Genomic DNA, 27,146 nt, shown 5'->3' on the forward strand with positions numbered 1-27,146 from the left:
ATTAAGATACCACTTATTGAAATTCAAGTCAAATGAGACAAGGCAAGAATGATAATTACCATGAAAGGAAGCAGAACTAGTGCTGCTATATTTGTGCAGAGTTATTCAGGAACCTTTATGTTAAATGTTTTGGGTAGGAACTTTGGCTGAAAATATTCTAGCTACCCATTATTGCCATGACAGGACAAATGACTCTACTAAAGAATTGTACATCACAATCCTAGCATCTTTTAAAAAGCACATTTATATAAAAATCCTTTACCATGCTGTGCAACCTATAATAATGTATCAAGAAGAATTGGAAAAAAATTTAAAACTGTAATTACAAACAATTTAAAATGAATTAGAAGTCCTGGAATATAGATGAATAGGCATGCTTTTGCCTAGCATTAAAAAGATTTACATGCAAAGCAGAACATTGGGGAGAGCCAGAAGTTGTATTCAGCAGGTTCTGACCAGTTCTGGAGAAATGGCAGTGGAAATTTTGAGTAGTTTGGGGAACTGGCAAATACCACCTCTGACTTGAGATTTTACAGTATCCTTCCCCTGCCACGCCCACCAAGCCAAGCCCACAAAAGTAAAAAAAAAAAAATTACTGGGGAGAGCATTCCATAGCAAGAACCTATTAAAAGAATAATTTCTACTGTTCACCGCATAATGTATCCCTAGAATAGGGGGCAACAAAAAAAGCCCTCAATATGAGTTCTTAAAGCTAGTGTGATAACATGCAATTACAGACTTTTTAAATTAATTGGTCCCATAAGTTTACTGAAAGTCAGTAAAACTATTTCAAGATCGCTATAGAGTTGATTATAAAATCTGAAATTTTGGTTACCGTCTTCTGCACCAACTGAAGCTTGAAGTTTTATCAAGGACAGTGGCATGTAAAATCCACTGTATTCAACTGTGAAGTTATTGAAGCATATTCAAAAGGTTATTAGACTATAACCAGGAAAGAACACAAATGATGTATCAGTGTAATCTGGTAGAACTACTGAGCTTCATCTGATAAAACTGGATTTATTAGAATTCCCTGTGTGGATATCTTCAATGGCAATATAACACTGAACAAATCAAATTGCATATCTATTTACTACATTTGGGGGCCACCAATCCCAATGCCCTCATCATGTAAGGCTTCAACTAGAGTTTGATAGAATTTACCGAATCCAAATGCATGTGTTAAGCCTGAGTCTAACACCTCCAGACTCCAGAGCCTTCTTTGATTCAAATATCATAAAAGAATAAAGCTTCCTTAATGCTAGTCCAGCTCATTTTTAAAAAAAATCAAAATTAGACAAACACTGATATGACTTCTAAGAACCATTTCTCACTCTCTCTTACATCCTCCACCTCTGTTTTTAGTTTCTTCTTTCTAGCTTATGCTCAAAAATACAGCTGGAAGGAATCAAATGTCTGCCTTGCAAAACCTTTAAAGGAGTATGGTTCAGTCTTCACTTAATGCCAAAAGTATCTGGAAGACATTGAGATTAAAAGACTACATATAAAAGTAATGGCTCCATATAAACCAGAGAAATATTATTTATTTTTGACATCTTTTTTCCAGCCAGAAGCCAGTCCCTTCCCAGTGCAGTAATGGAAGCCAATTCTATCCAATCAACATCACATTATCAAGTGGCTTTGGATTGCTCTTAATTGTCTTATTATTTTACAGCTTCAAAGTTTGGGATCAATTTATTTAACAAGTCCTTTGGGATTGGTTTTATTCTAATGTTGAGTTGGCCTCCTTCTGTTCTGAGCAAAAGGACGCCCACAACCAAAAGTTAATCCCAGCTGTTCCTTCCCTCCCATCACACTGCCCTGCCTCCTACCTATCTAAAAGAATACTAACAAAACCAAGAGTTAGTTTGAAAGTCATGGTAACCGTACCAGCAGGCAATAAAATAGTAATCAATTTCTATATCACACTTCTAATGAAAAGTCAACATGAGGTTTGTCATTTATTTGCAGCTGATTTCTAGAACATTAAATTGTGCAAGTCCTGAGAGAAGGAAATGAATACTTCCTAATCAAATTATAAAATATTTAGTACCTGGGCACCCACATCTACAGCTCATACTGAGTTTCATATGTAAGTTATAGAAGTGCATTGTACACAAATCTCTGACCTCAAGATGTCTCTTGGGCTACCATCTCAGTTACCAAGAGTAACTTTCATTTAATTTAATCAGGCTGAATTTTGGGCAAACATACATAGACTTACACTGCAAAAAGCAGATAAACAACCCTGAACCACATTCAGTCCACGCTGATTACATTTTCAGTCATGCTGATCAAATGTTTGAGTACAAAAATTCAGAACACAGGAGACAAAAGTATTTTGCATAAACCTGATATCGTTTCTTTATTTTTAAAATGCAAAAAACACATTCCCGTGTCAGGGGTAGCATTGTTGTTAGGAATATAGAAAATACTGAACATATGTACAAAAGTTTATAAATGTATCCAGAGAGCTACACTCTATTAGCCTCTTACCTCTTTCAGAAAATCTAGGACAGGGGTGGGATTCAACCAGTGTTACTACCAGTTCGGTCACTATGTTTTGCGTGTGCATTCATGCACGTGTAAAAAAAATAACCTGTACCACCTGGATAGCTGAAAAGCACTGCGTGTGGGTGCACAGCATTTGAAAAGCCTCTTTTTCCTGCTTTTTAAACCTCAGCTATGCTATGCAAAGCAGCTGAGGTTGAAAAAGCAGGAAATAAAAGACAGCTAAGAGCCCGGGTGGGCTGCTGGGCCAAACGGCACCAAACACAGAACCAGTTCGGTGTCTTCTGCTCTTCAGAGCTACTGATTCTATAGAGCCGGGCAGAACCAGTAGCATCCTATCCTGGTCTAGGAGAGACATGATAGTAGTGCTCCAATATTTGAGGGACTACCATAAAGATGAGGGGAGTCAGCCTATTTTCCAAAGCACCAGAAGGTAAGATGAGAAACAATGGATGGAAACTAACCAAGGAGAGAAGCAACCCAGAACTAAGAAGAAATTTCCTAACAGTGAGAACAATTAGTCAGGGGAACAGCTTGCTTTGAGAAGCTGTTGTGGGTGCTGCCTTGCTGGAAGCTTTTAAGAAGAGACTGGACAGCCACTTGTCTTAAATGTATAGGGCAGGGGTGTCAAACTGCAGCCCATTGGCTGGATGCAACACATGCAAGCCATGCCCATCCCAGCTCTGCGAATGGGAAAAACATCGTAAAATGTCACATGGTGACAACATGACTTGGCAAGTTTGACACTTGTGGCATATAGGGTCTCCTGTTTGAGCAGGAGGTTGGACTAAAAGGCCTTCCAACACCTTCTAGTTCTTTTATGGTTCTCATTAAAGAGAAACTTATCCATGGATAAAACACACCTGTCTGTAGCAGAAAGCCTATTAATAAGAAGGAATAGAATAGAATAGAATAGAATAGAATAGAATAGAATAGAATAGAATAGAATAGAATAGAATAGAATAGAATTCTTTATTGGCCAAGTGTGATTGGATACACAGGGAATTTGTCTTGGTGCAAATGCTCTCAGTATACATAAAAGAAAAGATATATTCATCAAGAGCCAAGAATCATAAGGTACAACACTTAATAATAGTCATAGGGTACAATAAACAATCAATAATACTAGGAAACAGTCAATATAGATGGTAAGGATCCAAGCAACAAAGTTAGTCATACAGTCACAAGTGGGAGGGGATGGGTGATAGGGACTGATGAGAAGATTAATGGTAATAGTAGTGCAGACTTAAGATTGCCTTGTGAGATCTCAGACCTCTAAGGTAGATCAGCCTAGGAAATCAAATTCATGTAGGCTTATACTACTTTTATTATAAAAGTATGGCAATAGAGTCTTGTAAGTCTGAATGTGCTTCTCCCCTGCCTCTCTTTATCTTCATGAGAAAACTAGGAAGAGTCTATTCTGAAATGTTTTCTCAGTTTACAGTTCTGCCCTAGACTCAGGTTTCCTAAATCTAACTATTGTGTTGGTAACAGGACTTCCTTGTTCCTGAAGGGTCGCTATATCAGGCTGCAATGGGCACTGCTGGGGTTCTTGCTCACCTAGAAGTCTTTGCACATATGCAAAGATTCTCTGGTACAGAAGAACCCTGAATTCTAAGGATGGAGATCAGCCTTGACAAGAGAGACAAGGACCTACTTATTGCCCCTCATAGATGAATCTATACTAGCTTTAGTCTGACCTTGAATTTCTCTGCTCCAAAATGATCCACAAGGAGATCCCCAAAGATGAAATGGTGACCAAAGCTACTCAATCATTGTCCCTGATCCTTTCTTACATTTGTTGTGTGCATGGTATTTGCACTGCCATCTTGATCTTTTTGAGCACTGCATGTGAGTAACCCTTGCTATCAAAGCCCATAGTGTATTGTTAGAGCAAAGCTAAGGAATATTGGGGGGCGGGGGAAGGTTCCTTGTCTTTCTACTTCTTATTGTATTGCAGAAAATGCAATACAGCAGTATCTCAATTGCCAGCCAAGTTATAGTAAGACATCATGACAAGTGGACTTAAATAATAAAAATGAAGCTTCTGTTTATACATATCTTGAATTGCAAAAAAAGTATATAAAATTCAGGAAATCTCTGATTAAATACTTCATCAAGTTGCAATGATCCACTTGGATGCATTTTGCAAGATATATCTTTTAAGAAGCTCACACCTAGGAAGGCTCGTTGCACTCCAGCTTTCCAGACTAAGTGCAAACAAACAAGACAATCTGCTGCTGTCTGAATTTTCTAATAGAATTTTCTGGCAATTCTACATATCCTTGGAGGTGTTTGTTCAATGCTAATGTTCTTTAGCTTTCTGGCAGCTAATTACATACAGGATCTTGGAACAGACACTCATTTCTTTTGACCAGAACTGCTGTAAACATCTCACCTGTCTTTTGTGATACATGATGTTTAGACTCCTTGTCATCCAGGAACCAGCTTAAACTCCAGCTACATTCTGCAAATTGATAATGAAAGCAGCTGTTTGATTTGTTAAGTTAACTGTGCATGGACTCGTACTATCAGTGTTCTAATAACAGAGCAAAGGGTGAAGAGAACCTGTTGAATTCCCATTTTCATCAATCAAACCAGCCTGGTTTTATGGTAAGGAAAGCTAGTAGCATTAATAGAACATTGGAGGCTCCAGATTTCCCATCTCAGAAACATGATGATCAGGCCCAAAGGCAAGGTTCTTGCTTTCAGCTTGCTTTTGTAAAGAACTTCGTAGGAAATTATTCACTTCACAAATATGTCTCACCCTCTTTTAAAACCATATAAAAGCCGAACTGATTATTGACATCCTAATGACATAGCATGCGGTTCTACTTCCAGATTTATTTTGGAATGGAATTACTTCATAATAATTATATCATTGTGTGTGCGCGCGTGCGTGCATGGCTTATTTAAAGGGGGAGTGGTAAAAATTGTGTGTGTGTGTGTGTGTGTGTGTGTATGTTTTTGTAGATTTTCTCGGGTACAGATATGCAGGTCTTGGCGTGTTCGGATCTTTTCCCGTGTAAGATTGAGAGTATCTTAGTGACCTTTCAACGAGGTCCCGCTCGCCATCTTCAGGCTGGTGCTTTCGGCTTTGTGCTTGTGTGAGCAAAGTTTTTGTACTGCTGGGGTTCTTGCTTACCTAGAAGTCTTTGCACATATGCAAAGATTCTCTGGTACAGAAGAACCCTGCATTTGCTCGCACAAGCACAAAGCCGAAAGCACCAGCCTGAGGATGGCAAGTGGGATCTTGTTGAAACGTCACCAAGATACTCTCAAATTTACACGGGAAAAGACCCGAACATGCCAAGACCTGCATACACACACACACACACACACACACACACCATATAGTTATGCTACCTTATATAGTGATCCCATCACCTCTGTGGAGAGGGGAGATCTGGTCCATCTGCCAAACAAACGTGGGGGCGGACTTTATTTTCCTGGCTCAGCATTAAATATTCAGTCCCTCTCAAACCACCATTCTTTCACAGTAACAGATAGAGAGACAATAATCCACTTCCATTGTTGTTCCCTAATAGGTGGTATTTAAGGAAAGATTCAGAAAATGATAAACTTTTAGGTTTGATTGCTTCACCTTCCTTGAATCTCAGGACTGTACTAGTTGGAAACATGAGGAAGAGGCCTTCATCCTAGATAGAAAATGGCTAAAATAATGATGATTTGTATCATTGTTACTATAGTTGAACAGAAGACTGGAGAGGTCATAGAGTTGTAGAGAAGGACCAATGCTTAGATTAGTTGCAGGATTCTCATTCTACCCCAAATGGCAATGACAAAATTGATGTCTGGTGTAACCATCTATAAAATCATTATGAGGCTAAAAAGGTGAGAAAGATAATTAAACACTCTCTTCATAAGCGTTGCTGCCTATTTCATCAGATTGGATAGGCAGGTGTGCTTTAGGCAATTTCTCCTGAAATTACCCCATTTCTCCTGAGAAATGGTAAGGTTCTGGAGATCTTTGAAAGGGCTCTTCCCACAAGTCTTTGTTTATAAAGAGGTTAGAGCCCATTAAAGTTCAGTGATGTGGGAGAAGTGTAATATTTGGGGATATTGGAAATTTTTGCAGTGGTTTTATGTTTTTGCTATTTGTAAACCACCTGGTGTTATAGTGCAACAAAATGTGTGTGTGTGGAGGGGTGTAGCTTCTTGGACAAAGAATGGAATGGCCAATTAAATCCCAAGCCATTTCTATGAGGTTTAATTCATTGCTGACTTTTCTCTTTGAGTTTCAAGAAAGTATAATTTATCTGAGTTAATCTGGATTTAATCATCATCCTTCTTATAAATTGTTACATACATATATTGCTTTTTGTGAAATTTATTCTCCTTGTTGACAGGCCTGACAGACATTTATCATCCACTTCCTCGAAGACTTTCTGAAATTAACTATTACCAATAGTAGTATATTAGATTCTATCCAAAAAGAACAAATTTCCATTCATCTGGAATACCTGCTGAGTATTTGTAAAAAAGATAAAACCTGAGTACTGTAGTGGGTCATAATTCTTTATGTATTTGTTTATAGAGTTCGATAAATGGTCTGAAATAGCCATTGAAATCCCTGTAGTAGGCAGTGGCTTGGGGAAATTGTTGAATGGATTAAGAAGATGTAAGAATTAATATTAGGGGCAGTTTCATAATTTTTCAAGAGAATTTACACATGCTGTCTGATATTCCCAGGCGGACATATATTTTCAGGAGGAACAGATGTAACTGAACACTGAGTTTGGGGATGTTAATAATCAAAAGTGAATTTTTAAATTATCATGCATATTATTGTGAGAAATGTTACTTTCGTTGTTGTTGTGGATATCTAAAACAACCTGCCCATTAAATTAACAGCTAATTTGGGTAAAGAGCTGATTTAACATACATATTTTGTTCCTTACATTGTGAATACATTTTTTTTTATTTTAGCAGCTGTCATGCCTTTGAGCACACAAATATTGAGCCAGAACTTCAAAGTACTCTTACTAATAGTTTGGTATTCTGTAGATACACCATTAGCTTTCATATATGTTTTTGTGGTAGTATTTATAATTCATAAACCACACATTTTTCATACACACCCAGGAACTTGTTGAAATTTGAAAAAAACGCTTTAGGCATTGTTGTTATTTATTACTACTAACCTTCCTCCTCTTTAGGGTTTCAGAGCTTAGTCAGGCAAGGATCCAACATCCCAATCCTCTTCTGTAAAGTGTTAACCTTTTCTGGTTTTATTCTTAAGTCTGGAAAATGACAGCCTTGTGAATTGTATTTAATAAAATTCAAAAATGTGCAGAGAAGTTGGCTTATGAAATATTATTAATTGTATAAATTGCATGATGGAACTAAACAATTTTTTTGTCCCTCCCACTATTTAGCAACAAATTACGGTCATTTTCTTTCTTTTTAGGTTAATTTGAAAGGTGCATGTTATCATGGGCTGCTTTTTCAAGAACAACTAGATTCTAGTTAGAAGTTCTAGCTAAAGATAGAAGTTGTTTACAAAGGCATAATTGATCTGATAAAAAAAAAGTATCAAAGCATATAGAATCAGGCTCAAATTATATTTTGGACATAATATGCAAAGACCTAGCTATTTGAAGAAGTCTATAATGCTGGGATGGGAAAGATGGAAGGAAAGAGAAGAGGTAGCCAGCAGCAAGATGAATAAACTCAATTGTAACTGTGATGGACATACTGCAGGACAACATGAAGGAGCAGGTTGGAGAAAGATCCTCCTGGAAAAAAAATCTGTGTGCCAGTTTGATGGCATATAATAAATCAGTCAATGAAAAAAGTTAAAAGATAAGCAAACCTAGAAGTCCTGGTGGTTCAGTGGTTAGAATGCAGTATTACAGCCAAATGCTGCCCACAGCCAGGAGTTCAATCCTGATCGGGCTCAAGGTTGACTCAACTTTCCATCCTTCAGAGATCAGTAAAATAAGAACCCAGATTGTTGCGGGTAACATGCTGACATTTTAAACCACCCAGAGAATGCTGTACAGCACTTTGGAGCAGTATATAAGTGTAAGTGTTATTGCTATTACTAAATGCAATGGAAAAAATAGTTACTGACTGAAGCAGAAAAAGGCATTACTTCAAAATATTCCTTGAGAAATATGAATCATGAATGTTCTTACTCAACATGACCACTGCAGAAAACGAAATTTTAATTTTCAACCAAGAGATCATTATTACTGCTACCGATTGCTAATAGTAGCAGTAACAAGAGAAGTATCTGTTTTGAGCTGGAATTCCACCCCACACACCAAAAAATAAAAATAAAAAAAATACCAAAAAAGCAGGAGGGGAAAAAAGTTATGCATAACTTTTATAAGCATAAAAGATAAGCATTTTAATCTACACAACAGGAATCTTGATTTTCTAGATAGCTGTTCCTTAGGCAAGGAAATGCATAAATAGGTAGGATTTTATCTAGACATTCTATGAATGGGGTTTATCTCATAAGGAATTCCTGTTCACGGAGGGTGGAAGAAAATGCCTGCCAGACTCTGATTTTCATTCCTACTTGAGAAGGACTCACTGGAAGAACACGGAAAAGGAGCAGGGAGGTTGCAGGGCATAAGAGAAGCAGTGGGAGTAGCCATTCTTCTCCCTTAGATCAATGTTCCTTCATCTTGGCAGCTTTCAAAATTTCCCAGTCAACATGCTGGGGCCACACATCTTAAAGTTTCTACAGTTCAGAAGCACTGCTTTAGAGTTTAAATCCATCTTTTCTAATCTGGTATTCTTCAAATGTGTTGGCCTTAATGAATGGATCTTTTGGAACCCACTTTCCAAGACATCAGGAAATAACAGACTGGGGAAAATTGCCCTACAATCTATATTTCTATATCTATATTCTATTTCTATATATAATCTATATGGGCAACTTAATAAATATGGATTAGAAAAATGTTTTTTTCAAGCCGCCAGCAGTCAAGTGGGAAATAAGATATGTTAACATTTCACCTTTCAACATATTTGCTATAGAAACATAATATCTTTATATTACTGAAATTCATACATTTATGTACCTCATCTGCAATAGATATTCTACTAAATACTATCTTGATAAGCTTGATTCAGACAATACATGATGTACACAAGCTGTAATTTGTCCAGGTTGAGGGTTCTTTTGTGAAACTCAAATCTTCGTATCGGAAATAGTTAACATAGTCATTGTGATTTTAAATTCATGGAAAGTTTTTTTTAAGTGGCTACAGCTTGTTGAAATTATACAATGTTGAGTGGTGACAGATAAATGGCTCAATGGTTTTGGATGTAACATAGTACAATCTAAGTGACTTTAAGATAAGGGTGCAGTAGCTAATAGTAGTAGCTATTATCTTATTGAAACATAAATTGATGCTAAAAATCTCAGGAAGCAATGACCAGATTTTTATTAAGTTATGTTTATGATTGTAACTCAATTCTCTCTCTCTCTCTTCCTCTGTCTCTCTGTATTTTTTCTCTCTCTCTATGTATATATGTATGGCAGGGACAGATCACATTTATAATATGGTAAGTATGAGAAAATAAATCAATTTATTTCTCTCTCTTTCTAAAATTAGTGTGTTTAATTACAGCATGGTTGATCAGGCTGCCATACTTGGCAGGCCTTGTCTTGGCTTGGAAGTGATGCAGGGATTCTGTCTGGTTCATTCTTCATTGATGGAATTCTACCAGCAAATACCAAGAAAGGAAAATAGGTTGGGAAGTTGAAAACGTCTCTAAATAAGGCAATAGCAAATCACATAATCCAGTTACTGAAAAAAATTGCATTACTAAGTCACCTTAGTAAAACCTGATTTGAGGGTTCTTGATTTTTTTCCTTGCTACATTATTGTTTTCCATTAGCACCTATAGGGTTTTCATTCCAGTGTGCAGAATTTAGGAAGAAAGACATCTAACTACTCTGTATGTCTTTTCTGAACTATATCATTCCTTAACTACAATAGATGGCACTTGTATTTTTAAACCCTGCATGTTAAATGGCACTGTCATTTATTTCATCTCTATATTCATATTTTATTTGATGATAAATAATCCCAACTGGCTATTGGGATTGCCTCTGTTTTTCTACCTTAAAACACTACCTACTGAATCAAAAATTGTAATCCTAGCTCAGTATAAAATAGTTCCCCCCCCCAGAAGTCTGCTTTCTGTTTTTCTCTTTCTATAGCATTCTTCTATGTTGGATAATCACTGTTTTTAATTGCGTCTCCATACAATCTTAAGTTACAGGACAAGATAAAATAAACTACTTGTGGTTGACTGCTACATGGTGCTAAAATAAAAGCAGATGAGAGCTGCATTTTGAAGGCACTGAAAAGCTATGAAAGATCTATGGATTTTAAAAGAAGTTCCAAGAAAAAAAAACCCACGTGAAAATAATTAAATGCTTACACTCAGCATAAACTTTGGAAGGGAATTTGACCACAGATCACTTTAGAGTAGCAACCACATTTTAATACAGAGAGAAACACTTCATCTAAATAAACTCAAACCTGTCCTTAAAAGCTGATCAGAATCCAGTAAGGCTCTAACCAATTCAATCTCTAAATTTATTTAATTGGATGTGGCTTCATTGCAATCTGTTGAAGTCCGAGTTTAGAATAAAGCAACTCAAGAGAGGGTAATACCGTGTTTCTCACAAAATAAGGCTGGGCCTTTTTTTTTTTTTTTGAGTCCTGAAAAAATGGCTAGGACATCTTTTTGGGGGTGAATTAATTTCTCCCACCCCCACACACCAGTGCTGTCTCCAGCAACAGTGTCTGAGTCACTCCTGCTTTTCCCCTGTCCCTGTAACAAAAGGGAAAAAAAAGATTTTGAGGTACCTGGGAGTGCTGCACGCTGTATTTTGGTTTAATCCTGAGCGGCTGGGTGGACATGAGAAGAGCCGAATGAGCGTCTCTGCTGCTGCTATCCTTGGTGCTCCAGCATCGGGCTCTGCAAGTTTGCAAAAGTCCCGGTGCGCAGCCCGTTCCTGCATTCCAAGCGCCCAGGCCAAGCTGCAGCTGTCCGTCTCTCGTTAGCACCATCTCCAATAACAGCGGCAGCAGCGGCGGGAACCATGGAAGTTATGGAGGTGGCTCCCCCACCCGAGAAGCAGCTAAAATGCGGCACTCCTAATGGCAAGTTTCCCCCCCCTGCCTTCCCCCCCAATTTAGCATGTTTTAAACTAGGCCTAAATTTGGGGGGGAGCGGCTTAATTTCACTTTATGCCTAGAAAACATGCTGGGTCTTCCTATGGTGGGGGGCGTAGTGTTGGAGAAACACGATATAAAAGTAACAAGAACAGGTAATGATAAGTAGCTGAGCTGAATGTTCAAGTTCCCATTTTACTGTGAATGAACATGTAGAAGAAAGAAGATATCAGGATCATCTTTATTTTATATTCATTTTTTACATCAATTGGCTCCCAGTATCTGGGCAGTCTATAGATAAAAACACACTAAACAATAACATAATGCAAAATAAGAACAAAAGTTGCCCTCCTTCCCTCAAAAATCAAGGGAACAAGGTGGTTATTCCTCTGGACCTATTTGAAGAGGTCTCAATATACTGTAATTCTATATTTAAATATCAATTTATTTTAACATTATAAATTTTGTAACCCACGCCCATTAATTAAAATGTTGATTTTAATAAATGAAGCTTTAGGAAAAAATATATTGACAGATGCAATTAGAAAATCTTTACAAAATGTTTTATTGTTGCCATTTAGCACCATCGAGATTGACCAAGATATATCCAAATATTAGTCCAATATATTGGAAGTGTAAACTAACAACTGGTACTTTCTTTCATATGTGGTGGTTGTGCCCCAAAGTCAAAAAATTCTGGAATAAAATTAAAATTTGGCTGCAAGAAATAATGAATGAAAAAATAGAACTCAAACCAGAAATGTTTTTATTAGGGATAATTACAGGCGAATATAAAAAAGAAATTGAATATCTTATAATACATATTCTGACAACAGCGAGAATAACCTACACTCAAAATTAGAAACTGGAGGATAATCCCACGGATAATATGTTAATTAAAAAAATTATGGATTGTGCAGAAATGAATAAGCTTACTATGGAGTTGCAAGAGAAGGGAAAAAAAGAATTCTATACGATCTAGGAGAAGTTGTATGCTTGGATAGACAACAGGAATAATAGATAATGTATAAGGTAAATGTGAACCATGTATATATGTATATAGATATGAATAAGGGAAGATGGGAAAAACGATAATACAACAAATTGCAAAAATTGTAAACATGTTTGTGGTTTTTTTTACATTTGTAAAACTTTAATACAAATTATTTTTTAAAAAAAGAAAATGTCTGGATGTGGTAGAATGTAGGTGCTCAAGTCACAAATCTTAAAAGATCCAGCAAATTACCCATACAGTACCATAAGTTTACTTCTTTTTCAATCATCTAGGTCCAAAGGACTAACCGTACATATATATCTATGGCTTTCACATTACATAGAATAGATCAGAGGTCTCCAAACTTGGTAACTTTAAGACTTGTGGACTTCAACTCCCAGAATTCTGGGAATTGAAATCCCCAAGTCTTAAAGTTGCCAAGTTTGGGGACCCCTGGAATAGATCGAACACTAACAACTATTAGTGAGATGGAGACAATCACACAGAAGTATACTGCAGCTGGGGAAAAACCCAACATTTATTAATATTTACTAACACAATGGTATGTTTAAGCCATGGCAAGGGCTGTTGAACTGGCAACTGGAGCAGTATCTCACAGTAATGTTATTAATTGCAAGTAGTTTTTTGAGAAGGGATAAAGATGTTTGTTTCTTATTTACCTTGATAGGTTATTTCTTACTGCAGAGTAAATGCTCTGACTTTTCCTCTTTTGGCTACTGTGTTGAAGGTCATCAAAACACTGTGAAGTAAAATATCTCTTTTGTTCTTTAAGACACAGCTTTTGTAAGGGATGCATCACACAAAGCATTATAGAAGCAGATTCATTCCTTCAAAGCTTTGTACAGGCTAATGGGAGATGGGTCACAGCAGGTGGCTGCAGAGAATTATCATTAACTGATCTTGAAATAAGCTAAGCAGAGTGAGATCTGTTTAATACTTGAATTGGAGACGACCAAGAAATCCCATGGCTATATGCACTTTGAAGCAACTTCTATAATACACCCCAAAAATCTACCTGGACATAGACATATAATAATTAAACAATCAAGTTTGATTCCAATCTTTGATGGGATACAACTATTTTCCATAGTTAATAAATTATGTAAGCTCGTGCTCTGTAGGATGTTCAGTTCTACTTTTGCCATCCTTGCTCTATTGCTACCCTGTAATGTTTGCTGATAATTGTGTGTCTGTGTGGACAGTTTCATATGATCCTTTGTTCATTATCAGCCAAAATCAATGGTAATTTCCAGAAATATTACATTTATATACCGTTTTCCTCAGAAATTTTAGATGAAATGTTTGATATACACAGATAGATGACTTAATAATTTTCTAAACATGCACAGGGCTCATCCATACAATATCCATGCCTACCATTTTTTAAATAGAGGTCATCATAACAGAGCTTCTAGTTTTTGCCAGCCTGTTTTTGAAACAGGTTACAGCTGGATCAGATTGAACTGGAAACAAATGAGGTTTTCCATGGGAAAAGGAGAGGATCAGGGTAAAATGTGGTCTACTTGGGAGGAGAGGGCCATAATCCTTTTCATGGGTTGCAGGTGTGAGATCTGCATAAGAGTTTGGACCTGCGTGCAAACAGATGCTGGAGACAAATTAGTGTTTTATTACTAAAGAAGGTTTATCTTGGTTGGCATTCTTCCAATGGACTGTACCTGGTTATCTTCCTGAAGTTGACAATTATCTATCCTGGTCTGTTGGGAACTTTATTCAGTGCAGTTTGTTTTTGGTTTTTGCTTTGTTATTGGTTCTTTGAATTTGAACTGTTTTTCTTTCCTTTGAAATGTTACTTTGAAAATAGTTTACTCCTCCACTGTGAACAGTGAAGCCAAGTTGAAGGCATTAAAAGACTTTTATCTACATTTTGGTTTTTGTTATATTTCTGATATACTCTGAGTCATCACACCAAATCTTGTTGCCCAGCTTGGCACCAATAAGTATATATCAGATTTTCTAGCTCTCAGAAAAAGTGGTGAAGAGAGCAGTGATGTCCATGTGTGTATGTGTGTCAAATTTGCAACAGAGCAAATTTACAATGCAAGCTACATTTCTTTTGAATGTGTATGCATCCACCGCTGATTCGTATCAACTGGTATTTAAGGGATTTAATTTATATCCCTTTCCTCCATAAATTTATCTCCTCTTTTAAGCCCATCTGAAATGATTTCCTGTGATGCAATAAAATGCTACTGTGGCTCTCAAGTAGACATTGTTTAATTGTCAGCCATGCATTGCACGGGAGCAATTGTATCTGAGCTTTTTTTCATATGCTAAAAGGTCATCATTTGCACACTGAAGCCACTCGGAGTGACAAAATGATATAAATTATAGGATCAGTTCAAAGGGAACAATGAATCTCAGAGAATGGGCAGCAAGACCAAAAATAAATATGAAATAAATTATGAGGAATAAAGTTTTATATACAGTCCTTTTAGTCTGATGGGTTTTAATGTCATTATTACATTTAGACTTTCCCATTGCTAGGCCATTTTCTAGTCTCTTACAGAAATCTTTTTTTACTTTCTGAAGAAAAGCTGATGAATTTTTCACTTTTGACAGATAATACTTAATTATCCTTCATTTTTCAAATTGGTTTGAAAGCCTTTAGGAATTATTTTTGTGGGGGGGACGACGACAGAGAATTCATCCTGCACCCTCCCTATTTCCAGTGTTCTTTTCAGTATAAACCAAAATTGCACGATAACTTTTCCAAAGATTATTCTTCTGGGATGAGTACTAACAAGTGGCGTGGAATGATCTGTCTTTTTCCTTTAAGGAAAAAAGTAATTTGAGTCATTCTCAGTGCAGCCGGCTGCTCCCATTTCATATCCTGAAAGTCTGTTTGCCTCCTCCGCATCCCAGCATCCAAACAGCTGAAACTCATGGCCTGCCAAACTCCAGGCAGTGAGAGGACAGCTCATCTGAGCCAAGAACAGCCTTGAGAAAAGAAGGAAGCCAGCCAGCAAGATGGGACAATGGGTTGCTAGCTACACACACACAAACACAAGATCTATGACATCTTGAATTTTTCAATGTTCAACTTCAGTTCTTGAAATAGTGAGAAGTTACATACATTAAAAGAAGTTGAAACTTAGGAAATATGGTACAAACATCAGTTAAGGCAGTATAAAAAGTAGCCTTATTGGACAATGAGGCTTCTGGTCAATGCACATAAGTTATCTTTTTAAAAATGAAACATTTCTTTGTACAGTACTGCAGTCTATAACAACCATTGTTAAATGCTACTTGGTTTCTAACATCCCTGCCCTTCATAATTCAGTTATGCCTGCGTAGTGGTAGATTTTATATTTATATAAATGTAAATCAGTAATTTCTGCAGGCAATTCTGACTATTTTATTACTGAGCATATTAAATTCACTCATCACATAAACACAGTCCAGAGTGAGCCATTGAGTGTCAGCACCTAATTTAAATTCATATGACAAGGAATTCTGAGAAACAAACAGCTAGTGAAATAGGCTTGGACAAAAAGGAGAACATAAAAGAAGAAAGACAGATACAGTGAACTGACTTCCTGGGTAACAGCATGGAAAAAGGAGGATTATGAACACAACCACTGCATAATTTTGTTAAGGAATGAAGCATCAAGCAAAACTGGGAGGAATTATAAAGACTATTAGAATGTAATACTGTGTTTCTCACCAAATAATGCCGAGCCTTTTTTTTTTTTTGACCCCTGAAAAAATGACTAGGCCATCTTTTCGGGGGTGACTTAATTTCCTCCCCCACCTAGAGCGGCCCATACGCATGTACCTCTCCACAAGGCCATTTCTATCGGCCGACGAAAGCTCCCCAAAGGCAGAGTCCCCAGCCGCTTCAGGGCGAGACGTGGCTGCCCATGTCTCCTTGCCTTTAGGGCAGTCTCTTTTGGGCAATGGAAGCTCCTCAAATGCAGTCACCAGCCACTTCGATCGGCTGATAGAAGCAGCCTCGGGGCGAGCACACACACACACACCCCTCACCGCGAGGCTGCTTCTATCGGCAGATGAAAGCTCCTTTGAAGGCAGAGTCCCCAGCCTCTTCAGGGCAAGGCATGGCTACCCATGTCCCCTTGCCTTTAGGGCAGTCTCTTTCGGGCAATGGAAGCTCCCCAAATGCAGTCACCAGCCACTTCAATCAGCCAGTAGAAGCGGTCTCAGGGCGAGCGCACACACACACACACACTCCCCTCACCGTGAGGCCGCTTCTATCAGTAGACGAAAGCTCCCTTGAAGACAGAGTCCCCAGCCGCTTCAGGGTGAGGCATGCCTATGCATCAGGTTCCCAACTGCAAACTCAATGCAACTGGAAACTCAATGCAACTGGAAACTAAATGCAATTGCAAGCTCAATGCAATGTACATATGCTGTTGTCAGAATAAATATCAGATGACCCCAAGATTCCCGCTGCATTTCTGCTTCCTGAGCCAGCCGCTCTTCTTCACCCCCTCAGATAGCCCTATCCCCCCCGCCTCGATTTCCCACGGCAACCATTTGGATTGCAGGAGGGTTGCTAAAGAAGCTTTTGTCTTCTCCTGTCCCACTCTTTTAAACTTCTCTCTGCAGCCTTGGAAATCCTCTCCTGATGACTCCATCCCAGATTCAACCCTGTTTAGTTTCCATCCTAGACAAGTCCCCTCCCAGGTGCGCTCTGGGAATCCAAGGCTTTTTTCCTCCCCCACCCATCTCTGACTTGAGCAGAGCAGGCACTGGGGTGGGCAGGGAGGGGGCGGAATGGAGGGGCTCCTGGGATTTTTGCCTGAGCTGGGTGAAGATCATCCTGGTGGCCCCAAAGGTTGGTCTTTCAGATTGCTTTAATGATTAACAGGACACTTCCCTGAACCGCCACCTCCCACCAATGGGAAGGATGGCGTCTTGCTGGGCCGGGAGAGATGATGGCTGCATTGCAGGGGAGAAACACCCCCCAAAAGCCCCTTGGGGAAATGTAAATGAATGAATAAACTCAAAGGGTTTTTTGGGACAACCCCCCCCCCCAGGTAAATTGCACCAACAAAAGAGAGGTGGCGGAAGAGCAGGGACCTTCAGGTTCAGAAACGTGGTTAAGCACAAGCTGCTACTTCTTCCCTCCCTGCCCTCATTTCACGTTGCCTTTGATCACAAAGCAGATCTTAATGATAAACAACAAGTCATCTGATATTTATTCTGACAACAGCATATGTACATTGCATTGAGCTTGCAGTTTCATTGAGTTTCCAGTTGCATTGAGTTTGTAGTTGGGAACCTGATGCATAGGCATGCCTTGCCCCGAAGCGGCTGGGGACTCTGTCTTCAAGGGAGCTTTCGTCTGCCGATAGCGGCCTTGTGGCGAGGGGAGTGTGTGTGTGTGCGTGCTCCCCCCAAGGCCACTTCTACCGGCCGATCAAAGTGGCTGGTGACTGCATTTGGGGAGCTTCCATCGCCTGAAAGAGACTGCCCTAAAGGCGAGGGGACACGGGTAGCCACACCACATCCTGAAGCGGCTGGGGATTCTGCCTTCAAGGGAGCTTTCGTCTGCCAATAGAAGCAGCCTCGCGGTGAGGGGAGTGTGTGTTTGTGTGTGCTCGCCCCGAGACCGCTTCTACCAGCCGATCAAAGTGGCTGGTGACTATATTTGGGGAGCTTCCATTGCCCTAAAGGCGAGGGGACACGGGTAGCCATGCCTTGCCCTGAAGCGGCTGGGAACTCTGCCTTCAAGGGAGCTTCTATCGGCTATCAGGGTATTCTAGCCTAGGCTACCTGCAGGCCACTCCTAAAGGCAAGTTTTCTCCCTATCCCCCCCCCCACCCTTCCCCCCCATTTCTCTTCACCTCGTGTAGTTCTAACGAACGATGTGAGAAATGGCAGGGAAACGCATGGTTTTAATAGGCCTAAATTTGGGGGCCGGGGCTTAATTTCACCTCATGCCTAGAAATCATGCTGGGCCTTCCTATTGGTAGAGGCTGTATTGTTGGAGAAACACAGTATTTGCTGGGCTATTTTTTATTAGTCTTCTCTAATCTGCTCGTTCCAAGGTCATTCTATTATAATTAATACAGTATAATCCCAAAACAGCATATGGACAGTGGAATTCCAGATGGAGATCCTGGCTGTAGTTGACTGGAGAGGGCTGATGGGCATTTCAGTTACATGTTCTGAAAAGGATTTTCAAAAATTGAACAGTTAATTTTGATGCTTATTATAAACAGTATAACAAGCTACATGGAAATCCCTTACCAATGCCAACCTTTACTGGTCTCACCTACTTAATAGCTGAATGGAGATCATCTGGAAATCTAAAAGTTGTAGACTTAATTGGAAGTGAAAGAAAAATTCCAGAAGGCAGCAATAGCAGCCATCTTCCATATTATTGATAAGAAAACAATACTGACTTTTTCATGTAGTCCACAGAAAAAGTTACAGAGAATTCTACCAGAGATGAAAGATGCTACTCTTAAGTCTTTTGTCCTTACAGGAGTCTAGAAATATTTCTGTTGCTCAGATGAATATCTAGTTTTATAATGTCAACCCTCTAAGTTAGACCAAACCTGCAAAAGAAAGTCAAACAGTCCAGCACCACTTTAATTACAAGATTTTAGTATTAGAATCTGAATGTCCTTCTCCCCTCCTTTCTTTTTTGTTCACGAGATCTAGGAGGGGCAATATATGAGACTCTTTCTTAAATTTCGAAGTGCACCCAGCTTTCTTTTATCTGATTGTTGTCTTGGTTGTGGCTCTTTATCCTGTTCCTCAATATTATTCCTTTTGTCCATTATAGTTCCTTTCACACTATTTCCTTCCTAATTTTTAAAATCAGTTTGTCTACAAATTTCCAATTTAGAATAGAGGAGACTATACTTCCATATTTTATTTCAAATAATAAGTGATGGAAAATTCTGTAAAGAAATGTATTAGTGGAAATGTTACTTTTAGAACTAATTAATAGAAGCCTTGCTTTTCCTCATAATAGTATTCTGGGGAAAAAAGGAGAGATGTCTACTGGGTTTTGGTTGTTAAGCAATAGCAATAGCACTTAAACTTATAAACCACTTCACAGTGCTTTATAGCCTTCTCTAAGTGACTTAAAGAATCAGCATATTTTCCCCAACAATCTGGGTGTTTATTTTACCTCAGAAAGATGGAAGGCTGACTCAATCTTGAGCCAGTGAGACTCGAACTGCAAACTGCTGGCAGCCAGCAGAAGTAGCTTGCAATACTGCATTTGAACCATTAAGCCACCACACCTCCATGTTTATTTGCCATTTTCCCTATATTTTTCTCTTTCAATCATTTTTCTATCACCACCACACAAATACAATTAAAGTCAGTGTTGAGCAGCCAGTCAGCTTCAGTGTTCCTGCTCTTCAGGATCTAATTAGTTACTCAAACATGGAAAGGTCGTCTTCCTCATCTCTATTATTATTTCTAGTGTGAAAATGTTTTTCTTATTAAAATGTCAGAATTAGAATATAACACCACTCTGTTCATATAAAAATGTAGGCATACCTATGATTGAGAGCCAAAAACATTTTCAATTAAAATAATTTTATATCTGAGAAGAGGTATGGAAAACAAAAGAAAGAACTAAGAAAGTTAGAGTTCCAAAGTTGCAGAATTAGGCAGTCCAGTCAGATCCACTTTGGTATTGGATGTTTCTCCACATCAGTTGCTTAAAGCAATATGAAATAAGAATTAAAAAGATGACCTGAAGAAGTTAGTATGAAGGAGAAGTATATAGATTCAGGAAGAAGCACTTAGCTTTTCAAGTACAAACTAGCAGGACTAGAAATAGATAACAAAGCCAATATAACATCCTATTCCTTGTGATGTGCTGCAGCTAATATAATTCTGTATTCTGTTACTTTCTCTATCTGACCTCTTTTCTGTACTTTTGTGAAATAGAGAACAATTTGAACATTTATGAACTTAGCAGTAGCCTACATTTCTTTACATGATAGGTCACTGAAAATTTATAAGACACATTTTATATTCTCTTCTGAGTATGTGCTACAGCATTAATAAGAAGTGATTTAAAAACCATTGCTTAGTTGAATAGTTTTACTTGATTCTATGAAGTTAAACAATGCTAGTTTTGATTTTTTTTTTCCAATTTTAACAAGTTCTGTGTTATATTATAAATAAAGCACAAGAATGATCTACCACAGTGGTTCTCAACCCGTGGTCTATGGACCCCTGTGGGACCGCAGTGGCATCACAAGGGGTCTTTGAAGGCTTCAAGAAATGTTATAATTTAAATACTGAGTTAAGTCTTAGTGGTCCGAGGCAGAGGTGGTATTCAGCAGGTTCTGACCAGTTCTGGAGAACCAGTAGCGGAAATTTTGAGTAGTTCAAAGAACTGTCAAATGCCACCTCTGACAGGAGGTATTACAGTATCCTTCCTCTGCCACAACCACCAAGGCACGCCCACAGAACTGGTAGTAAAAAATTTTTGAATCCCACCACTGGTCCGAGGCCATGGTCTTTGGCCACAAAAGGTATTTAAAGGATGTCTGTGGTGAAGAAAAGATTGAGAACCACTGATCTACAATAGAAAAGATGCTGAAGAAATACTGAGTACATTACTTTTCAAATAACACAACCTTGCATTTTAAAAAAAAAATCAAACTACAGATCTTCCTTTGGACCTCATTTCTCATCGGTTGGAGATAAAGGAGCCCTTGCCTCTGTCTAACACCCCTAATTGTCTGCACGTTGAAACTTTCAAACACAACAAACCTGACTAAGCTCGATGTCTTGCACAAATTACACAAAGAACTGAAACAGGAACACCTGGGTAGGAAATGTAGGCCTCTATCTGATTACAGAGGCCACACTCCAGATCTTCTGATATTTTTGGTTGAAATATGCCAGAGATTGAACTGCTACATTTTTTTCCTACCTTTGGTTTCCAATGGGGAATAATCAACTATTGCTGGTTTATGTCAGATTTGCCTGTACTCAATCATAATTCTGTTATGTATGTGGTTTATGTTTAACATTTACATTTTGGACACCACTTTTCAAAAAAAAATATTACATTTCGGCAGGCAGAATCACAGCTGAGAAGTATATTTCAATATTCTGACAACTAATCAGAAGCAGGGTTAATCTTAAGTGTTCTAAACCATATACTAACCTGGAACTGCAAATCTGCTTAGTTACCTTAAAGATTAACAAGATCTGAAGAAACTCTATTAGAGTGTGTCAAACTTTAGATAAAAAGTTACAGATCTTGTCCTAAGATGAGTATTCTTACGAAGACATAGATCCATGGAGTAGGCAGCATCAGGCTATTTCTCTCACAACCCATGTACTTATTATATGTTCAAGTTCTGCTCCATTCTCAGTTCAGGTTTTGTGGATTTTAAAATTGTTCTAGAAAGTCAAAAATATCCATTTATTTTTATTCATTTATCTATTCTTCATTCATTTTGTTGTTTTCTCTGTATAACTTTGTGCCTATGTTGAGTTCTAACATGTTTGGATATTAGTGTGAAAACTAAGTTGGGTTACTCTCTCTAACTTGTATTTTAAACCACTTAGCATTTGTTCACTATGCCAAACACAGCATGGATATTCCAATATGTTTTTATGTTTCTCTTAACATACATACTTCTCCTAGTGTTCATTTACAAGAAAATTTTTCTTAATATAATGCATTTTTGTCACTACTTTCCCCTAACACACTCATTGGTCTGCATCTTTCCTTATTACATTGTTTTTACTGTATCACAAAATTCTAAAATGCTGATTTAGTACTCCAGTTTAAACAGCCAAGTCTCATCAGGCAGAAAGGATCATAGAGAGCAAGGAATGGGAAATCCAACAAGAGGCAGAGTTGCCATGAATCTTGGTATGTTTTCCAGAGGATCAAAAAAGACAGTGTAACATCTGAGTCACTGGAAATGAACTCCAAATGTGTGAACATTTTGTTCCCAGAATTCTCTGCAATTGCCATGCTAACGAAAAACACTGCAATTTTGATGCTGATATACTGTAGTTGGAGAGTATTAAAGCTTGGAAAGGTTGTTCAAGACAACATAGTCCTCTCAGGAGTATCTGTATAAGTCAAGAGAAACAAACTAATTCAATAAAAATCTGGGATGAATAAATTTCTTCTCTATCCATAATGAATTCCATAATAATTGCCTCATGAACAGAAATGGCATCTGTTCATAGAAAGTTACACTCACTTGAAAGGCTGCATATTTCCATATATACAGTAATAAAGCAGTCTTTTGTGGGACATTTGTCTTCTTATTAAGCTAAAGTAAATTTTCTAAGTAATACCTCAAAGCAAGTTCTAAATTAATGCCTTTAATACAAATGCCATAATCTTTCTGATGGGGTACATCTCATAAACTCACACTCACAGTGACAAAGATTCTATTCCCTCTATAGCATGTGGCGGTTATTTATATTCAGAATATATTGGCAGATTCTTATGAGCTTACCAATCTTTAAAGCGCTTAATACAAATGCTGAAATACATAACAGATGGATACCTCACCCCGAGATGAATTCATGATGGGCACAAAGCTGTCAACACATCATTCACAAGCACATTTTTATTTGTTCGATGTGTTGCCCACTTTGATTCAAGAAACAGATTAACATTATTGGATGCAATCAAACCCTTGTTTCTTTCCCCCCTGTAGAACAGTTCTTGAATACTTTTTCCCATTGTCAATACAATTTTAGTGAGGCAGTTGGGGGGGAGGTGTGTTAGTTGTCAAAGATTTTAAAGTTTTAAAATTCTCTTCAAATGTACATGGAGTGTGTAATGTATGTTGATTAGAGAAAATACAGCACCAACAATTTTTCATTTTAATGAAGGCATTCAAATGTGGATATTAGTTGAAACTATATTGCCTCTATTCAGTCTGCATTCTATGTCTATAATACATGTTGTTTCAGAAATTAAACTATCAAGTTTTATCTCCACAAATTGGACCATTGTATTTCAATGGAAATTTTTCAAACTATTGTAGAACAACATTTTTGCTTGGTTATGTGCTTTATTTTAAGTTTTATTTGAAGTGTGGGACCATTCAGTTACTTTAGAATCCACAACAATTGAGAATACAGCAAAATGTTGGAATACCAGGAATAGCCAAAAATAAGCATGTTAAGGAATGTTTGCCAGTTTTCAAACAAGAAGAGAGACTGAATTTTTTTTAGTCCTCAATTTATGACCACAATTGAGCCCAAAATTTATGTGAGACATTTGTTAAATGAGTCTTGCCCTATTTTACAACCTTTCTTGCCACCATTGTTAAGAGAATCACTAACCCCCCGAGGACACTGCAACGGTCATAAATATGAGTCAGTTTCCAAGCATCTGAATTTTGATCACATGACCATGGGGAGGCTGCAATGGTTGTAAGTCTGGAAAATAGTCACCAGTCACTTTTTCCAGTGCTGTTGTAATTTGAAACAGTCAATAAATGAACTATTGTAAGTCAAGGACTACTATATAATAGGCAGGTTGCTTTACAACCAGGTTGTGATATGTCTAGACTAGGGGTCGCCAACCTTTTGGACCTCAGGGATCATCATTTTAAATCTCATGGACCAGAGACCCTGGGAAAATCCTCCAAAAACTGCAGAAAAATTCCCCACCCCATTTTCCTACCGATCGATCATTCTTTATTTGGGATTGCAGGATGTCATCTCCAGCTCTGTTCCCAGGGGGAGGGGGAGAGAGAGAGAGAGAGAGACTTTTGGCTTCATGCAAGGAAAGCAGCAGAAGCAGCAGAGGTGTTTCATTCTCTCCCCCAAACTCCGCCAGAAATGAGTCTTTGTGAGACTTGTCATGCCAGCTCAGCCTCTTGGAGCAGGATGCCTTGCAGGGTTCCAAAGACTCGTTTCTGGCAGAGTTTGGGGGAAGAGAAAGAAAGACTTTTGCTGCTTTCCTTGCGTGCAGCCAAAAGCAGAAGAAGAAAGAAGCGGAAAGAAGCAGCCTGGTAGCCAGGCCAGGCGCATGGGGTGAGTGTGGCAAGTTCCACCCCTCCGCCCTTTCCCCCCTCCCCTCACTACCTCATGTTGTTCACAATGCAAGCGATGCAAGCCTTGTGTTCTCACAGGCCATTTGGTGGCGCAGCCTTGTGTTCCCGTACAGCCTGGATTAATTGTTTTGGGGAGAGTGCTTTGGGGGTGACATTTCTCTAGGGACCATCGAAATTTTCTCATGGATCACCAGTGGTCCCCGGCCCACTGGTTGGCAACCACTGGTCTAGACTAATCTATACTGTTCTGTGATGTACAAAGATTGTGTAGACATGGTGGGGCTTCTCCAGTTTCTTCATTAGAATGATAGTTAATGCCTGGAATGCTCTACTCGACTCTGTTGTTACAGCCTCAACCCCTCACAGCTCCAACCTCAAACTGTCTACTGTGGACCTCACCCCATTCCTAAGAGGTTAGTAAAGGGGGCATGCATAAGCGCACCAGCGTGCCTACCATCCCGGTCTTACTGTCCCCATTTATCTGTATTTACTTCCTTGTTCACGTTCATGTTCATACTTATACCTGCTATCTTACACATGTTTGACAAACAAACAAATAAACAAAAGAGCTGCAGATGAGGAAAAGCAAAGCCTATCGAATAAAGAGGATGACCTTGATGGAGAGATGGAAGATCCATTACCAAAGCAACGCAGAGAGAAACATTTGAATTCAAACAATGAGGGTGGATTTTAAAAACGTCTCAGATAGACACTCCCTTAGTTCACATGAATATAAAAGAAGTTGCAACATTGTATTACCACAGAAGATCTCAATGTGGTTTTAGGCTTCCATGAAGTTTATTTTTCGTCTGGTTTCTGTATATATTTGACAAGCAACCTATACAGCATCAATCTCCACTCCTTCCCCTTCGTTTCTGATCCTATGGCAAAGGCAGGCAGCCTGAGGAGGATTCTTTAACTCCCCCCACCCCCGACAATATTAAATGAATGTATATTTTGCAATTTTTTCCAATGCTTCTTAAAGTCTGGCACAGCAGATGGGAATGCAATGATGAGATCATTTATAGATCTCAAGGATCTATTAATGAAAGGAGTAGCTCTGAGCTTAACCTGCAAAAAGTAGAAGTGCCCTCTCCCAGGTGGGCAGTGGCACTTATTGGCAATCTAACTGGGAAAAGGGTACTTTGAAAGTAGAATAGAAAAACCTGACCTGACGCTATTTTGAAGATAAGGGATTAGCAAATGGCAATGTCATTCAATTCTTTCAAAAATGATTTTCTGCTGGTTCTACAACATGGCAATCAGGCAATGCATTTCAGCCTTTAGGCTCAGACAAAAGTATATCTTACCCAGTTTGACGTGAAGAGATGAGCAAAATATAGATTGCTTGGCATTTTTCCATTTCAAATCACATGAACAGAATACATCAGCAAACTTTTTGTTTTAAAAGGAAAATACTTTCATCAATCCCCCCTTACAAGTAATAATTTGAAATAGAAAAAATAGAATTACTGATTCCCTTTCATCCTTTCCCTCCAATTTCTCTATTGAAAACAGTTTTTCCAAATAAAAATAGATCACTGGATTACCATAGCCAGAATATTAACTTCTGCTTAGCAGATGTTCTCCATTCTCTGTCAATTCAGTGAGGATGTACCTCATATTAGGGCTATTCTATGTTGTATGTATAAAAAATTTGGTTTCAGGAAAAAACTATCATGCAATCTGCAACTCTTACACTACAGAAACATATGGACTACACAATTCAATCAGGGCAAAGCAATAGACACAATCTACATAGACTTCTGTAAAGCCTTTGATTCAGTGGTACATGACAAACTACTCCTAAAACTAAAATCTTACGGTATCTCTGGACACCTGCATAACTGGATAGAAGCATTCCTGTCAAACAGACTACAAATGGTCAAAATTGGGAGCGTCCTATCAAATTCTGTACCTGTCAACAGTGGTGTCCCCCAAGGCAGTGTTCTAGGACCAACTCTCTTCATACTCTACATAAATGACCTATGTGATCATACTAAGAGCAACTGCATTCTCTTTGCTGATTATGTAAAGCTATTCAATACCACAGACAATACTGCTACCCTTCAAAAAGACCTTGACTATATATCAGAATGGTCAAACAAATGGCAACTCCAAATCTCAACAAATAAATGCTCCGTCCTACATATTGGCAAAAAAAAATATCAGAAAATAAAATACAGGCTGAATAGTCAAGACCTTGTTGATGATCCAAACTCTGTCAAGGTTCTTGAAGTACTCATCTCAAAGGACCTGAGTGCTAGAGTCCACATAGCCAAAAAGCCATTAAGAGTTGTTAACCTAATCTTACGTAGCTTTTTCTCTGGTAATATTACACTAATAACTAGAGCATACAAATCATTTGCTAGACCAATGAGCTTGAATACAGCTCATTAGTCTGGAACCTACATTACATATCTGATATTAACACAGTTGAGAAAG

This window comes from Pseudonaja textilis, chromosome 2 (genome assembly GCF_049901715.1).
Source record: "Pseudonaja textilis isolate UNSWEBS1 chromosome 2, rPseTex1.2, whole genome shotgun sequence".
Classification (NCBI taxonomy): Eukaryota; Metazoa; Chordata; class Lepidosauria; order Squamata; family Elapidae; genus Pseudonaja; species Pseudonaja textilis.